General features: G+C 43.0%; 1 protein-coding gene across 5 annotated transcripts in view; it reads right to left on the reverse strand.

Moving 5' to 3' along the window:
• Window positions 1-12,233, reverse strand: part of CNKSR3 (CNKSR family member 3) — a 104,503-nt gene that overhangs the window by 48,205 nt on the left and 44,065 nt on the right. The gene's annotated exons all lie outside the window — the stretch shown is intronic.

Consider the following 12,233-nt stretch of genomic DNA (forward strand, 5'->3'; position numbering starts at 1 on the left):
GACTTTAAAATAAAACTATTACAAGAGACAGACAAGGACACTACATAATGATCAAGGGATCAATCCAAGAAGAAGATATAACAATGATAAATATTTATGCACCCAACATAGGAGCACCTCAACACATAAGGCAAGTTCTAACAGCTATAAAAGAGGAAATCGACAGTAACACAATCATAGTGGGGTACTTTAACACCTCATTTACACCAATGGACAGATCATCCAAACAGAAAATTAATAAGGAAACACAAGCTTTAAATGACACAATAGACCAGATAGATTTAATTGATATTTATAGGACATTCCATCCAAACACAGATTACACTTTCTTGTCACACGGAACATTCTCCAGCATAGATCACATCTTGGGTCACGAATCAAGCCTCAGTAAATTTAAGAAAATTGAAATCATATCAAGCATCTTTTCTAACCACAACATTATGAGATTAGAAATGAATTACAGGGAAAAAAACGTAAAGAACACATACACATGGAGGTTAAACAATACGTTACTAAATAACCAGAGATCACTGAAGAAATCAAAGACGAAATCAAAAAAATACCTAGAGACAAATGAGGATGAAAACACAACGATCCAAAACCTATGGGTGCAGCAAAAGCAGTTCTAAAAGGGAAGTTTATAGCTATACAAGCCTACCTCAAGAAACAAGAAAAATCTCAAATAAACAATCTAACCTTACACCTAAAGGAACCAGAGAAAGAAGAACAAACAAAACCCAAAGTTAGCAGGAGGAAAGAAATCATAAAGATCACAGCAAAAATAAATGAAATAGAAACAAAGAAAACAATAGCTAAGATAAATAAAAGTAAAAGCTGGTTCTTTGAGAAGATAAACAAAATTGATAAACCATTAGTCAGACTCATCAAGAAAAAGAAACAAAATGGATAAACCATTAGTCAGACTCAAGAAAAAGAGGGAGAGGACTCAAATCAATAAAGTTAGAATTGAAAAAGAAGTTACGACACTGCAGAAATACAAAGCATCCTTAGAGACTACTACAAGCAACTCTATGCCAATAAAATGGATAACCTGGAAGAAATGGACAAATTCTTAGAAAGGTATAACCTTCCAAGACTGAACCAGGAAGAAATAGAAAATATGAACAGACCAAGCACAAGTAAAGAAATTGAAACTGTGATTAAAAATCTTCCAACAAACAAAAGTCCAGGACCAGAGGGCTTCACAGGTGAATTTTATCAAACATTTAGAGAAGAGCTAACACCTATCCTTCTCAAACTCTTCCAAAAAATTGCAGAGGAAGGAACACTCCCAAACTCATTCTATGAGGCCACCATCATCATGATACCAAAACCAGACAAAGATGTTACAAAAAAGAAAATTACAGGCCAATAACCCTGATGACCATAGATGCAAAAATCCTCAACAAAATACTAGCAAACAGAATCCAACAACACATTAAAAGGATCATACACCATGATCAAGTGGGATTTATCCCAGGGATGCAAGGATTCTTCAATATACGCAAATCAATGTGATACACCATATTAACAAATTGAAGAATAAAAACCATAAGATCATCTCAATAGATGCAGAAAAAGCTTTTGACAAAATTTAACACCCATTTATGATCAAAACTCTCCAGAAAATGGGCATAGAGGGAACCTACCTCAACATAATAAAGGCCATATACAACAAACGCACAGCAAACATCATTCTCAATGGTGAAAAACTGAAACCATTTCCTCTAAGATAGGAACAAGACAGTGATGTCCACTCTCACCACTATTGTCAACATAGTTTTGGAAGTCCTGGTCACAGCAATCAGAGAAGAAAAAGGAATAAAAGGAACACAAATTGGAAAAGAAGAAGTAAAACTGTCACTGTTTGCAGATGACATGATACTATACATAGAGAATCCTAAAGATGCCACCAGAAAACTACTAGAGCTAATCAATGAATTTGGTAAAGTTTCAGGATATAAAATTAATGCACAGAAATCTCTTGCATTCCTATATACTAATGATGAAAAATCTGAAAGAGAAATTAAGGAAACACTCCCATTTACCATTGCAACAAAAAGAATAAAATACCTAGGAATAAACCTACCTAGGGAGACAAAAGACCTGTATGCAGAAAACTATAAGACACTGATGAAAGAAATTAAAGATGATACCAACAGATGGAAGATATACTATCCAAGATATATGTTCTTGGATTGGAAGAATCAATATTGTGAAAATGACTATACTACCCAAAGCAATCTACAGATTCATTGCAATCCCTATCAAATTACCAATGGCATTTTTTACAGAACTAGAACAAAAAATCTTAAAATTTGTATGGAGACAAAAAAGACCCCGAATAGCCAAAGCAGTCTTGAGGGAGAAAAACGGAGCTGGAGAAATCAGACTTCCTGACTTCAGACTATACTACAAAGCTACAGTAATCAAGACAATATGGTACTGACACAAAAACAGAAATATAGATCAATGGAACAGGATAGAAAGCCCAGAGATAAACCCACGCACCTATGGGTAACTAATCTATGACAAAGGAGGCAAGGATATACAATGGAGAAAAGGTAGTCTCTTCAATAAGTGGTGCTGGGAAAACTGGCCAGCTACATGTAAAAGAATGAAATTAGAACACTCCCTAACACCATACACAAAAATAAACTCAAAATGGATTAAAGACCTAAATGTAAGGCCAGACACTATGAAACTCTTAGAGGAAAGCATAGGAAGAACACTCTTTGACATAAATCACAGCAGTAACTTTTTTGATACACCTCCTAGAGTAATGGAAATAAAAACAAAAATAAACAAATCGGACCTAACGAAACTTAAACGCTTTTGCAAAGCAAAAGAAACTACAGACAAGACAAAAAGACAACCCTCAAAATGGGAGAAAATATTTGCAAACAAATCAACGGACAAAGGATTAATCTCCAAAATATATAAACAGCTCATGCAGCTCAATATTAAAAAAACAACAATCCAGTCCAAAAATGGGCAGAAGACCTAAGTAGACATTTCTCCAAAGAAGACATACAGATGACCAAGAAGCACATGAAAAGCTGCTCAACATCACTAATTATTAGAGAAATGCAAATCAAAACTACAGTGAGGGATCATCTCACACCAGTTAGAATGGGCATCATCAGAAAATCTACAAGCAACAAATGCTGGAGAGGGTGTGGAGAAAAGGGAAACCTCTTGAACTGTTGGTGGGAATGTAAATTGATACAGCCACTATGGAGAACAGTAGGGAGGTTCCTTAAAAAACTGAAAATAGAACTACCATATGGCCCAGCAATCCCACTACTGGGCATATACCCAGAGAAAACCATAATTCAAAAAGACACATGCACCCCAATGTTCATTGCAGCACTATTTACAATAGCCAGGTCATGGAAGCCACCTAAATGCCCATCGACAGATGAATGGATAAAGAAGATGTGGTACATATATACAATGGAATATTACTCAGCCATAAAAAGGAACGAAACTGAGTCATTTGTAGAGACGTGTATGAATCTAGAGACTGTCATACAGAGTGAAATAAGTCAGAAAGAGAAAAACAAATACCGTATATTAACGCATATATGTGGAACCTAGAAAAATGGTACAGATCATCCAGTTTGCAGGGTAGAAATAGAGACACAAATGTAGAGAACAAACATATGGACACCAAGGGGGGAAAGCAGCAGGGGGTGGGGGTGGGGGTGTGATAAATTGGACGATTGGGATTGACATGTATACACTGATGTGTATAAAATGGATGACTAATAAGTACCTGCTGTATAAAAAAAATAAGTAAAATAAAATTCAAAAATAAATAAATAAAGTAAATGTGTTGATTCGGAAATCGATCTAACTAACACTTGTAGATTTGCATCTCATGTAGGTCCCCTAAAAGGGCCACCAAGTGCCAGATGATGCAAACAGGGTTCGGGTATACTGTATTCTTTGACTAGGAGAATCAATCACAGATCACACAATTCAATTTAATTCCACAACAGTATGGAGCAATGACCACATACAAGGCACTGTACCGGGGAGGAACCTCCAGTGCAAAGGAGATGAACATTTAGCGGGAGGTCAGTTCTTGATTATCTGAACCAAAGGGAAGGAAGCAAGGCTTGGGTGGAACATTTACATCTCATTACAATATTCTCGGAATTCCCAACACTTCTAAAAACATTAAATGGTTAAGGATCTGACATCAAAACTCCTCCGCCTTCTCAACTTACTGACACTCCTGATTCAATGTATTATAACGTCTCCCCAGAATTCAGAAGGGTGGTCTACTGTTCGGACCTCCAAGTATCTTTTCGTGAAGTGAGACACGCAACTCTATCCTAGAATGACTTTCTTTGTCACCCCGTTTTGTAGAAGTCTGTAGGCCTTAATTTTAAAACTAGCTGATAGGGGACTTCCCTGGTGATCCAGTGGCTGAGACTCTGCCTTCCCAATGTAGAGGACCCAGGTTCAATCCCTGATCAGGGAACTAGATCCCACATGCCACAACTAAGAGTTCACATGCCGCAATGAAAAGACCCTGCATGCAGAAACGAAGATCCCGTGTACTGCAACTAAGCTCCGGCGCAGCCAAATAAATAAATAAATATTAAAAAACAAAACAAAAACAAAAAACTACCTGATAAAACTGGTTTAAGTATAGCAGTATGAATTCAGGCAATAACACCATGTTTGAAACACAGGGTGTACTGAGTTTTAGCTCCATAACGTTGAAGGATTGAGGAATTTTTTTTGCCTGGTCAGACGGGCTCCTGACCCACTGGCCTTTCCTAATGAGTCAAAACTACAATCAGTGTCTCCAGGAGGAACGGTGAAGGGGGGAGTCTGTTACCGACCAGGGTTCTTGGCCTCCTTAATCAACAGAAATTGATCAGAGGCCAGACAAAAAATTCCGGCAAGGCTTTATTGGGGCCCCTGCTGCAGCACGGGGAGCAAAAACAAGTAACAGGTTCCCTTGCTCACTCCCGGAGGTGGGGCGAGCTGGTTCCTTATATAGGGTGAGGGTGGGGGCGGGTCCAGAGGGATGGGCTGGAGTGGGGGCTTAGGTGTTTTGCCCGCCCCTTTGGAGGGGTTGAGTGCAGGGGGCATGCGCAGTGCCCTGCTTTTGCTCCCGGCTCTTCAGAAGCAGCTGTTGGGTTTTTGCTCTTTTTGTATCTTGTCCAGAATCTGCCCCAGCTGTGCATGCACGCAGTTCTTTTTAGTCCCTTGTAGCTTCTTTGTATTCTGTTGCCCGAGGAGACGTGTGTCCAGGTGCAGGCGCTGAAGCAAAGGGTCCCAAGTCCCAGCCTGTCTCAGCCCCAGCGGCAGCCTGAGACAAAAGGACACAGCCAGCTGTGCCGCTGCCTTTGCAGCTGCTGAGACCCCTGACGGAAGCACAGTTCCTCCCTCTGGATATGGAAGGACCCAATTTCCTCACAAGCCATCCTCTTTCTCCCGTGTCAGAATATCCTGTGTGCACTCTGAGGGGAGAAAACTGCAGCCATGACCTCCCTTCTTCAGCTCAGGATCCGCCACCGATCTCGAAAGGACAAGGAGTAGCAAGAAAAGCAAAATGAACTGCACACTGAAGGTAACACAAGCCCAAGCCAACTATCAAAAATGGTGAATTGATGTTGCTAATCAAATGATGACCAGATCTAAGAGAACTACTAGAAATATGGTGTCACATCTCATGATGTAACATCCTAATGTTAATGAAGAATCGCACATTAAACATACATTTGCCTTGTGATTTTTAAAAAGTATTTCTTACCCTTTGGATATGCCTAATTCTTATGTTAGGTTTTATAATATGCACTATAGTCCAGTAGAATGTGTGTATTACTTAGAGATAAATGTCTACGTACTGTCAGTGTGTGCCCGCAAATTATTGACTTATGGAAAAGCACGATCAAAAATCTGAAGGCGGGGCTTCCCTGGTGGCGCAGTGGTTCAGAGTCCGCCTGCCGATGCAGGGGACATGGGTTCGTGCCCCGGTCCGGGAAGATCCCACGTGCCGCGGAGGGGCGGGGCCCGTGAGCCATGGCCGCTGAGCCTGCGCGTCCGGAGCCTGTGCTCCGCAACGGGAGAGGCCACAACAGTGAGAGGCCCGTGTACCGCCAAAAAAAAAAAAAAATTAAAAAAAAAAATCTGAAGGCTACAGAGCTATACAGTGATGCGTTCCAAATTCTGCTCTCTAATCTAAAACTCAACACAGTTCAAACCTAAACTCATCCTTCTCATCAAGCCTGCCTCTCCCCCATTTTCCTTATTTTGGTCAATGACCCCAAGGCGTACAGAGCTGTCCAGCCAGAAAGTGGAAGCCATCCGCCTCCTCCTCCAGATTCTTCATCCCCAGGACTTCAAGTCTTCAGGTTTTTGAGTTCTCGCCATCTTAATGCTGAGTACCCCTCCACTAGATCTCCTCTGTCTTGTCTTACTGTCACAGCTGCCCAGGTTTCTACAATCATCCAGAAACTGGTTCCCATGCTCAGTCCCTCCTTCCTCTTGGTTCGTCCTCCACAATCTCACCTGAGCAAAACCATCCCCTCCTTGACAGAGCGAAATCTGTGAGCTTAGCTGGGCATTCCAAGCACTTGAGGACCTGTTGTCTGCCAAACTCCTCTACAATCCCACTTTTCTATAACATTCATCTTTCTGGTGAGGATGTAGAAAAACACCCATTTCGCTGAGTTTCTCCAAAAGAAACAAAGGTGTAACTCACAGATCGGCAAATACAGCGCATGGGCCAAATCTGGCCCACCGCCCGGTTTTGGAGGTGAAGTTTTATGGGAACACAGCCACGCTCTTTTGTTTACATACTGTCTCTGGCTGTCTTCGAGATACAATAACAGAACTGAGTAACTGAGACAGAGACCAAATGCCCACAAGGCCTAAAATACTTACTATCTGGCCTTCTAGAGAAAAGGTGTGCAAAGCCTTGGTATAAGCAACAGCAGCAAGGAGTACAGAGTGATGGTAAATCTGCCAACTGTAAAAACAGACTAGACTGGGAATGAAGTGAATCTGATTGTTTCTTTTCTTTTGATATTTTTGAAAGAATCATTTAATATAATTACACTGAATTAAAAAGCAGAGAAAATGTTATCTCCTTCCCTCCCTCCCCAAAAAAATCCTGAACATGTTTTAGGAGACCTCTTACAACTTTTTATCCACTTTGTATATAATAAAACTCACCAATTTTCAGTGTACCAGTCGATGAGTTTTGACTAATACATACAGCCATGTAACCACACCACAATCATGATGTGAACATTTCTGTCACCCCAGACATTTCCCTTGTGCCCTCTTGCTGTGTCAGTTCTTTCCCTACGGCCCCTGCAGCCAATAACCTGCTTTCTAATGAAGGGAACCTGATTTCTTAGTCTGGCTTTAGTCCATGTCCTGCCATGCACAACACTGGCTAAACCACTTACTTCCGGTTCTTGGGCTCCTCGAGTGAACTAAGAGGCTTCCTTTAAAACTGACACCCACATACACTACTGCTCGCTGCTCTGATTTTCTCAGTCATCCTGCCAGGCTTCTGGTTAAATATAATTTGAAGAAAGGGGACAACAACTCAATTCATTGTCTGAAAAGCAGGTTCAAAGAGCTCTCAGTACCTTTCAGATCTAAAAGTCTACACTTCTCCACTTAGTATGTTACCTGTGCTTACAATTGCAGAGTATGAAGAAGGAAATAAACTGCCCAGAAACTTAAATCCCAAACCTCCTCAGAGCCAAAAACAATTAGCAAATGAATGAACTTGGTCCTGAGAAAAACTCTGCCAGGTCTTCTGCCCTGATGAGAGCTGTGAGCATGTGAAGTCGTTGCTGAGACCTCCCAGCTGCCTTCAAAGCAGAAGCTGCGTGAAATCCAAACACAACCACAGATCCAGCCGCGAGGACCCTGGAAGCTCAATTAAGAACCAACAAAGCCTCTTCACTATGTTTATGGAAGGAGCAACCGATTTGAAGGAGGAGGAACGTGCGGCTGTCCATTTGGGGTGGGGAGGAAGGCATCAAGCTGAAAGAACAGAAATGCTGAAGACAAAATAAAAGTCTGTGCTCTTAACCACCTGGGCAAAGCTGGTCTGCACATCATGGAAGAGCTGCAAGAGAATGCAGCAACAAATCCATGGCTTCAAGTTCTTACAAGAAGCAACAAAAAAACAGTACTTTGTTTCTAAAGCAAACTCAACTTTCTTACTAGCTACCAGTGTCTTCTAAGACTTACCTCACTCAGCAGACATCAGAAGATGGAACCGAAAAACAGCTACTCTTTGGGTTTTACTACGTAAGTAGAGGATTTATTACTAAAACAAAACTTGGAAGTAGCAAATATGTCCATGCCAGGATAATTTAAGGAAGTGAAAATAGGAGTTCAAGGATTCAAGCTACCCAGAAAACAAGTCAGATGGACTGCTCTCGTTTGAGGTTTCTGAACTGGGAAGGAATGCATCCCAGCTGAAGATTTTAACCAGGAAAGCCTGGGTTCCAAGTTGAAGGTCTGGCAAACCCACCCGCCGCCCCCCAGCCCTCCACCCACCCAGACTCTGCACAACTTCTGATGCTGTGAAAGGGACCCAGCCTGCCATGCCCCCAGCATCCCGAGTCCAGCCACGAAGGGGAGAAGTGCCCAGAGAGGGGGCAGGGGACAGGACAGAAGCTAGTGTTATCTGAAATCATCTTCTGGATGATCTTTAGACACTGCTCTAAATCACTGGGGAAAAAAAACTGACATGCAAATCACAATTAACCAAAGAACTGAGGGTCTAACGACCAGAATTCAGACTATAATGACAGCCCTGAATGCTCAGCGTTGAGTTCCTCTTCCCTTACCCCCACCCCCAAAAGGTATCATGAACTTGAAAGATAACACCAAGGGCAGGGAAGAAATTGAACAGTGACGTAGACGTCTGAGGTTGTGTGTGTGTGTATGCGTGTGTTTGCGTAGACGTCCATATACGTGCATATCATCGTTGTTATTCAACAAAAACTGCAAACCAAGTTTTCAGATTCTCAAAACAAAAACAAAATTGTGAAGATGAACACAAAGCATGCCACAATACTCTGGTAAAAGAAATGTGTACTTTCCAAGGTTGGTTGCTGTAATTCAGTAACCAAACCATTGTATCCAATTCTGGAACACCTGGACCAAGCGGGGAGGGGGGCAACATGTGAAAGAGGAGGAAAGAACGTCCTTCACCCAGTAAATTGTACTCTCCACCACCCCCAGCACAGTTTATTTTTCCAAAACTATAAATTAGATTTGGTCTAAGAACCAAACATTGGCTACAAGTATTGTCACTGGCATGCCTACCCTGAACCGAAGGAAGAATTAACTAGTTCCCTGGACACGCAGCAAGTTTAAGTTCATAGAACTGCAGACGATCAACTCAGAGTGTGGACCATGCGGTGGCCACGGCAACAAACCTGGAAGCTTCGCCCACTGCTTGGGTGTCATTACTGCCCAGGGGCAAGTCCCATCTTGAGATGAACGTACAATGCATCAATCACCTCCAATTCACCTGGGTCCATCAACATTTCCATGGGAAAACTGCAGTCTATTCAACCATCTACCAACACTGCACAGTCCAAACAGCTGGGCTGCATAGGAAACTGAACTCCTGCATTGCTAGGGGGCTGCAGGGTTTACAGGGCACCTGCCCATGCGATGATGTCTCATTGATCCCTGCGAGGAGCCGGGGGAGGATGCTGGCCAGGTCATTACTATCTCTACTTTACTGACTGAGGAAACGTAAATGCAGAGCGTGCCTTCCGCGTGACATCATGGCCCTAAAAGGCAGAGCTAAGGCAGAGCCCAAACATCAATGGGGCACCCAAATCCTTGTGGGGTCTGAGGTCATCAATAAAGAAATGGATGAAAGTGACTTAATTAAGTACATTAATTAAGTACAGACTATGCTTCAGGCACCATGCTGAGCACAGCAGAAATGGTATAAGATATAGTAATTGAAGATCAAAGGATCATAAATGAAACAAGGGAAGGAGCTTAGATTAAGCCCATTTTACAGGCCAGGAGAGTACCTGTGGCCATGGAGGTAGAGCGTTTGGGAGCAAGGCCTCTGGAGCCCGACTGCCTGGATTCAGTTCCGCTACTTCCCAGCTGTGTGACCTCATACAAGTAACTTAACCTCTCTGTGCCTCAGTTTTTTCACCCACAAAATGGAGAAGCTAAGAGTACCTACACCTTGTGGGGTTATCTGGATGAGTAAATGTGTTAAAATTTGTAAATAAGTTAATATTCTTAAAGCACTTACAGATATTAGTGATAGGTACATAGTAAGTGCTAGTTAACTGTGAAAATACAAAGTTTTTGGTTTGTTTTTTTTGCGGTACGTGGGCCTCTCACTGTTGTGGCCTCTCACTGTTGTGGCCTCTCCCATTGCGGAGCACAGGCTCCGGACGCGCAGGCTCAGCGGCCACGGCTCACGGGCCCAGCTGCTCCACGGCATGTGGGATCTTCCCAGACCGGGGCATGAACCCGCGTCCCCTGCATCGGCAGGCGGACTCCCAACCACCGCGCCACCAGGGAAGCCCACAAAGTGTTAAATTTTAAAAAAAAGTATTGAAATTGGGGCTCATGGACCTGTCGAATAACTGGCCTAAGTCACAGAACCAACAAGACGCAGAGTCAGGATTGAAAACCATTTCTGAGCATTGTGAAAGGACAGCACAGAAGCCTGTACGGGATCGGAAGACATGGAGGTTTGATGCAAGAAGTTGACATTATCAGCAGCTGATGCCTTTTACTTGGTGAGGTCGCAGGGGAAGGGGCCGAAGGAGATGCTCACATACCAGGAGGGTGGAGAAAGGCCCTCACAGCTGCTATATTGGGGACAGCTGCCTAGAACAATGAAGCAGGTTTGTCAGGCAGCAGTAGACTTTTTTTATTTTTTAATAACAGCTTTATTGAAATATAATGTATATACCCTACAAGTCACCTATATAGAGTGGACAATTCAATGAGTTCTAGTATATTCATGCCACCATAACCATAACCAATTTTATTTTCAACACCCCCCCCCCAAAAAAAACTCCCTGGGCCCATCATCAGTCACTGCCCATGTCACACAGCCCACCGCCTACCACTGGGCCATCACTAACCTATTTTCTGTCTCTTTGGGTTCGCCTGGCGATTTCACATGATGGATTCCGCACATTGCACATAAATCGGGTCATACAATATACGGTCTTGGGTGATGGGCGTCTTTCACGTAGATTAACGTTCTGAAGACTCATTAAAACCTTCTCAACACACAGTTTAAATGTTACTCCCTTGCTCCAAGCCCTGTGAGATCAAAATCCACAGCCAGCAAAGTCCAGGCTAGTCTGTCCGGGTCCTGCCCGCCTCTCCAACTTCGTCTCCTGCCACATTCTCCCCAGACCATCGCGTTGGACACTGAGGATATCTGGCCCTTTCTACCTCAAGGCCTGTCACTGTGACGCTCCTTTAACCTGGAACGTTCGTGCCTTCTCACCTCTCAGTCTCAACTCAAATATCACATCGCAGGGATGCCTCCAGTGGAGCCCGGTACGCACAAGAGCCCCCAAATCGCTGTTCTTCCCTGTGTGTCCTGTTTGCTTCCTTCACAGGACTTAGCAAGCCTGGGAGTATTTACTTGTTCATTATCCTGCATTTGCCTCTCTCCCTCTCTAAAATATGGGGCTGGGGCCACGCCCGTGTTGATGACTCAGCCTGGCACAATGCGACGCTCAAATATTGGCTGGATAAAAGAGAGAAAAGAAAAGAAATCCTGGTTGAGGTTGAAGATCCCAACTCTGACAGGGGTGAATTGTTGAGGTTGTAGGACCCCCTCACCTGTCACATTCCTCTTAGTGACCCTGTCCGGTTCTCACCTTCTTATCTTTCTTTCATGAACCCCCTGAGACCAGAGCTACAGATAGTCCTGATGGGAAAATCGACAGAGAAGGTCCTAGCCCTTGCAGCTTATGGTGTGGCGGGGGAAGAATCTTCTAGATTCTTCAACACAAATTCCCCACAAGTTTACCATAATTGTGGCTTGAGAGAACGTCCACTCTGGTTTCCTGAGTGATTAAAGTGAAGCTTTCTCCTCGTCCTCCAGAAAATCCCATTGTTACTGCACTCTGGGGAAACATGAAATGCCTCATGTCCTATGCTACTGAGTGACATTGATCTCATAGGTCCTCATCTTGCAAAGTCGCCTTTATGTTGTGCAGGGGCAA

Source organism: Globicephala melas, chromosome 14, assembly GCF_963455315.2.
Source record: "Globicephala melas chromosome 14, mGloMel1.2, whole genome shotgun sequence".
Taxonomy (NCBI): Eukaryota; Metazoa; Chordata; class Mammalia; order Artiodactyla; family Delphinidae; genus Globicephala; species Globicephala melas.